Source organism: Mytilus trossulus, chromosome 6 (genome assembly GCF_036588685.1).
Source record: "Mytilus trossulus isolate FHL-02 chromosome 6, PNRI_Mtr1.1.1.hap1, whole genome shotgun sequence".
Taxonomy (NCBI): Eukaryota; Metazoa; Mollusca; class Bivalvia; order Mytilida; family Mytilidae; genus Mytilus; species Mytilus trossulus.
In genome coordinates, this window is record NC_086378.1 from 81237958 (window position 1) to 81243957 (window position 6000).

Here is a 6000-nt window from a genome sequence, read left to right on the forward strand (position 1 = left end):
TGCTTTAAATTGTAACCGCAGTATTTTTTCTAATAGCGCAACTGCAATCAGGAGTAACGCTAAAAATGACTGTAAGCAAATATTATATGCCCATGCAGTACATTTTATGAAAAGGAAAACATTTTTTTATGAAAAATTGTTTCCGTGATGCGAATTGATTTTTTTTCTCGATGATCAGTCAAATGATCGTTTATGAGATAATAAACTTTTTTTATCGCTCTTTATGTACAATTATGAAAATTCTTCCAGTAACGGTACTCGGGTTGGCTAAACGTCAAGTTTAACTTAATTGAATGTTTCAGCATGAAATCAGTTGAATTGCACGGGATTTTCGGTGAAAAGGCTGTCTATTTGATTATTTTTCGTTTGCGGTATTTGATCTACACTATTGCGACTTACAAATGAAATGCGAACATTGTGATAAGTAGCTATAGATTCATGTAACCATTTAAGATCCCCATTCGTAACAGTGTGGTGGCCGAGTGGTTAAGGCGTTGGACTTAAGTTCCAATGGACGTATGTCCGCGTGGGTTCGAACCCCACCCGCACTAGTCTTATTTTTATTACACCAAATTAACATCTTTCCTGAAACTGAGTGAATGGTACGCAAGTGCAGCTCCTTAAAATATCGAATAAGCAATGAAATCAAAGTTCCGAAATATAGATCTACAGTTGCTGCTAGAACAGTAAGTAATGCTTTAAATTGTAACCGCAGTATTTTTTCTAATAGCGCAACTGCAATCAGGAGTAACGCTAAAAATGACTGTAAGCAAATATTATATGCCCATGCAGTACATTTTATGAAAAGGAAAACATTTTTTTATGAAAAATTGTTTCCGTGATGCGAATTGATTTTTTTTCTCGATGATCAGTCAAATGATCGTTTATGAGATAATAAACTTTTTTTATCGCTCTTTATGTACAATTATGAAAATTCTTCCAGTAACGGTACTCGGGTTGGCTAAACGTCAAGTTTAACTTAATTGAATGTTTCAGCATGAAATCAGTTGAATTGCACGGGATTTTCGGTGAAAAGGCTGTCTATTTGATTATTTTTCGTTTGCGGTATTTGATCTACACTATTGCGACTTACAAATGAAATGCGAACATTGTGATAAGTAGCTATAGATTCATGTAACCATTTAAGATCCCCATTCGTAACAGTGTGGTGGCCGAGTGGTTAAGGCGTTGGACTTAAGTTCCAATGGACGTATGTCCGCGTGGGTTCGAACCCCACCCGCACTAGTCTTATTTTTATTACACCAAATTAACATCTTTCCTGAAACTGAGTGAATGGTACGCAAGTGCAGCTCCTTAAAATATCGAATAAGCAATGAAATCAAAGTTCCGAAATATAGATCTACAGTTGCTGCTAGAACAGTAAGTAATGCTTTAAATTGTAACCGCAGTATTTTTTCTAATAGCGCAACTGCAATCAGGAGTAACGCTAAAAATGACTGTAAGCAAATATTATATGCCCATGCAGTACATTTTATGAAAAGGAAAACATTTTTTTATGAAAAATTGTTTCCGTGATGCGAATTGATTTTTTTTCTCGATGATCAGTCAAATGATCGTTTATGAGATAATAAACTTTTTTTATCGCTCTTTATGTACAATTATGAAAATTCTTCCAGTAACGGTACTCGGGTTGGCTAAACGTCAAGTTTAACTTAATTGAATGTTTCAGCATGAAATCAGTTGAATTGCACGGGATTTTCGGTGAAAAGGCTGTCTATTTGATTATTTTTCGTTTGCGGTATTTGATCTACACTATTGCGACTTACAAATGAAATGCGAACATTGTGATAAGTAGCTATAGATTCATGTAACCATTTAAGATCCCCATTCGTAACAGTGTGGTGGCCGAGTGGTTAAGGCGTTGGACTTAAGTTCCAATGGACGTATGTCCGCGTGGGTTCGAACCCCACCCGCACTAGTCTTATTTTTATTACACCAAATTAACATCTTTCCTGAAACTGAGTGAATGGTACGCAAGTGCAGCTCCTTAAAATATCGAATAAGCAATGAAATCAAAGTTCCGAAATATAGATCTACAGTTGCTGCTAGAACAGTAAGTAATGCTTTAAATTGTAACCGCAGTATTTTTTCTAATAGCGCAACTGCAATCAGGAGTAACGCTAAAAATGACTGTAAGCAAATATTATATGCCCATGCAGTACATTTTATGAAAAGGAAAACATTTTTTTATGAAAAATTGTTTCCGTGATGCGAATTGATTTTTTTTCTCGATGATCAGTCAAATGATCGTTTATGAGATAATAAACTTTTTTTATCGCTCTTTATGTACAATTATGAAAATTCTTCCAGTAACGGTACTCGGGTTGGCTAAACGTCAAGTTTAACTTAATTGAATGTTTCAGCATGAAATCAGTTGAATTGCACGGGATTTTCGGTGAAAAGGCTGTCTATTTGATTATTTTTCGTTTGCGGTATTTGATCTACACTATTGCGACTTACAAATGAAATGCGAACATTGTGATAAGTAGCTATAGATTCATGTAACCATTTAAGATCCCCATTCGTAACAGTGTGGTGGCCGAGTGGTTAAGGCGTTGGACTTAAGTTCCAATGGACGTATGTCCGCGTGGGTTCGAACCCCACCCGCACTAGTCTTATTTTTATTACACCAAATTAACATCTTTCCTGAAACTGAGTGAATGGTACGCAAGTGCAGCTCCTTAAAATATCGAATAAGCAATGAAATCAAAGTTCCGAAATATAGATCTACAGTTGCTGCTAGAACAGTAAGTAATGCTTTAAATTGTAACCGCAGTATTTTTTCTAATAGCGCAACTGCAATCAGGAGTAACGCTAAAAATGACTGTAAGCAAATATTATATGCCCATGCAGTACATTTTATGAAAAGGAAAACATTTTTTTATGAAAAATTGTTTCCGTGATGCGAATTGATTTTTTTTCTCGATGATCAGTCAAATGATCGTTTATGAGATAATAAACTTTTTTTATCGCTCTTTATGTACAATTATGAAAATTCTTCCAGTAACGGTACTCGGGTTGGCTAAACGTCAAGTTTAACTTAATTGAATGTTTCAGCATGAAATCAGTTGAATTGCACGGGATTTTCGGTGAAAAGGCTGTCTATTTGATTATTTTTCGTTTGCGGTATTTGATCTACACTATTGCGACTTACAAATGAAATGCGAACATTGTGATAAGTAGCTATAGATTCATGTAACCATTTAAGATCCCCATTCGTAACAGTGTGGTGGCCGAGTGGTTAAGGCGTTGGACTTAAGTTCCAATGGACGTATGTCCGCGTGGGTTCGAACCCCACCCGCACTAGTCTTATTTTTATTACACCAAATTAACATCTTTCCTGAAACTGAGTGAATGGTACGCAAGTGCAGCTCCTTAAAATATCGAATAAGCAATGAAATCAAAGTTCCGAAATATAGATCTACAGTTGCTGCTAGAACAGTAAGTAATGCTTTAAATTGTAACCGCAGTATTTTTTCTAATAGCGCAACTGCAATCAGGAGTAACGCTAAAAATGACTGTAAGCAAATATTATATGCCCATGCAGTACATTTTATGAAAAGGAAAACATTTTTTTATGAAAAATTGTTTCCGTGATGCGAATTGATTTTTTTTCTCGATGATCAGTCAAATGATCGTTTATGAGATAATAAACTTTTTTTATCGCTCTTTATGTACAATTATGAAAATTCTTCCAGTAACGGTACTCGGGTTGGCTAAACGTCAAGTTTAACTTAATTGAATGTTTCAGCATGAAATCAGTTGAATTGCACGGGATTTTCGGTGAAAAGGCTGTCTATTTGATTATTTTTCGTTTGCGGTATTTGATCTACACTATTGCGACTTACAAATGAAATGCGAACATTGTGATAAGTAGCTATAGATTCATGTAACCATTTAAGATCCCCATTCGTAACAGTGTGGTGGCCGAGTGGTTAAGGCGTTGGACTTAAGTTCCAATGGACGTATGTCCGCGTGGGTTCGAACCCCACCCGCACTAGTCTTATTTTTATTACACCAAATTAACATCTTTCCTGAAACTGAGTGAATGGTACGCAAGTGCAGCTCCTTAAAATATCGAATAAGCAATGAAATCAAAGTTCCGAAATATAGATCTACAGTTGCTGCTAGAACAGTAAGTAATGCTTTAAATTGTAACCGCAGTATTTTTTCTAATAGCGCAACTGCAATCAGGAGTAACGCTAAAAATGACTGTAAGCAAATATTATATGCCCATGCAGTACATTTTATGAAAAGGAAAACATTTTTTTATGAAAAATTGTTTCCGTGATGCGAATTGATTTTTTTTCTCGATGATCAGTCAAATGATCGTTTATGAGATAATAAACTTTTTTTATCGCTCTTTATGTACAATTATGAAAATTCTTCCAGTAACGGTACTCGGGTTGGCTAAACGTCAAGTTTAACTTAATTGAATGTTTCAGCATGAAATCAGTTGAATTGCACGGGATTTTCGGTGAAAAGGCTGTCTATTTGATTATTTTTCGTTTGCGGTATTTGATCTACACTATTGCGACTTACAAATGAAATGCGAACATTGTGATAAGTAGCTATAGATTCATGTAACCATTTAAGATCCCCATTCGTAACAGTGTGGTGGCCGAGTGGTTAAGGCGTTGGACTTAAGTTCCAATGGACGTATGTCCGCGTGGGTTCGAACCCCACCCGCACTAGTCTTATTTTTATTACACCAAATTAACATCTTTCCTGAAACTGAGTGAATGGTACGCAAGTGCAGCTCCTTAAAATATCGAATAAGCAATGAAATCAAAGTTCCGAAATATAGATCTACAGTTGCTGCTAGAACAGTAAGTAATGCTTTAAATTGTAACCGCAGTATTTTTTCTAATAGCGCAACTGCAATCAGGAGTAACGCTAAAAATGACTGTAAGCAAATATTATATGCCCATGCAGTACATTTTATGAAAAGGAAAACATTTTTTTATGAAAAATTGTTTCCGTGATGCGAATTGATTTTTTTTCTCGATGATCAGTCAAATGATCGTTTATGAGATAATAAACTTTTTTTATCGCTCTTTATGTACAATTATGAAAATTCTTCCAGTAACGGTACTCGGGTTGGCTAAACGTCAAGTTTAACTTAATTGAATGTTTCAGCATGAAATCAGTTGAATTGCACGGGATTTTCGGTGAAAAGGCTGTCTATTTGATTATTTTTCGTTTGCGGTATTTGATCTACACTATTGCGACTTACAAATGAAATGCGAACATTGTGATAAGTAGCTATAGATTCATGTAACCATTTAAGATCCCCATTCGTAACAGTGTGGTGGCCGAGTGGTTAAGGCGTTGGACTTAAGTTCCAATGGACGTATGTCCGCGTGGGTTCGAACCCCACCCGCACTAGTCTTATTTTTATTACACCAAATTAACATCTTTCCTGAAACTGAGTGAATGGTACGCAAGTGCAGCTCCTTAAAATATCGAATAAGCAATGAATCAAAGTTCCGAAATATAGATCTACAGTTGCTGCTAGAACAGTAAGTAATGCTTTAAATTGTAACCGCAGTATTTTTTCTAATAGCGCAACTGCAATCAGGAGTAACGCTAAAAATGACTGTAAGCAAATATTATATGCCCATGCAGTACATTTTATGAAAAGGAAAACATTTTTTTTATGAAAAATTGTTTCCGTGATGCGAATTGATTTTTTTTCTCGATGATCAGTCAAATGATCGTTTATGAGATAATAAACTTTTTTTATCGCTCTTTATGTACAATTATGAAAATTCTTCCAGTAACGGTACTCGGGTTGGCTAAACGTCAAGTTTAACTTAATTGAATGTTTCAGCATGAAATCAGTTGAATTGCACGGGATTTTCGGTGAAAAGGCTGTCTATTTGATTATTTTTCGTTTGCGGTATTTGATCTACACTATTGCGACTTACAAATGAAATGCGAACATTGTGATAAGTAGCTATAGATTCATGTAACCAT

General features: G+C 35.5%; 8 non-coding genes across 8 annotated transcripts; all 8 read left to right on the forward strand.

The window, feature by feature from the left end:
* Positions 1-468: 468 nt before the first annotated feature.
* On the forward strand, positions 469-551 carry Trnal-uaa (transfer RNA leucine (anticodon UAA)). Its single transcript has one exon. It is a non-coding gene; the product is annotated as a tRNA-Leu (tRNA).
* A 611-nt stretch (positions 552-1162) lies between these two features.
* Positions 1163-1245, forward strand: Trnal-uaa (transfer RNA leucine (anticodon UAA)). Its single transcript has one exon. It is a non-coding gene; the product is annotated as a tRNA-Leu (tRNA).
* Positions 1246-1856: 611 nt separating this feature from the next.
* On the forward strand, positions 1857-1939 carry Trnal-uaa (transfer RNA leucine (anticodon UAA)). The gene has a single exon. It is a non-coding gene; the product is annotated as a tRNA-Leu (tRNA).
* A 611-nt stretch (positions 1940-2550) lies between these two features.
* On the forward strand, positions 2551-2633 carry Trnal-uaa (transfer RNA leucine (anticodon UAA)). The gene has a single exon. It is a non-coding gene; the product is annotated as a tRNA-Leu (tRNA).
* A 611-nt stretch (positions 2634-3244) lies between these two features.
* Positions 3245-3327, forward strand: Trnal-uaa (transfer RNA leucine (anticodon UAA)). The gene has a single exon. It is a non-coding gene; the product is annotated as a tRNA-Leu (tRNA).
* Positions 3328-3938: 611 nt separating this feature from the next.
* Positions 3939-4021, forward strand: Trnal-uaa (transfer RNA leucine (anticodon UAA)). The gene has a single exon. It is a non-coding gene; the product is annotated as a tRNA-Leu (tRNA).
* Positions 4022-4632: 611 nt separating this feature from the next.
* Trnal-uaa (transfer RNA leucine (anticodon UAA)) lies at positions 4633-4715 on the forward strand. Its single transcript has one exon. It is a non-coding gene; the product is annotated as a tRNA-Leu (tRNA).
* Positions 4716-5326: 611 nt separating this feature from the next.
* Positions 5327-5409, forward strand: Trnal-uaa (transfer RNA leucine (anticodon UAA)). Its single transcript has one exon. It is a non-coding gene; the product is annotated as a tRNA-Leu (tRNA).
* Positions 5410-6000: the final 591 nt, after the last annotated feature.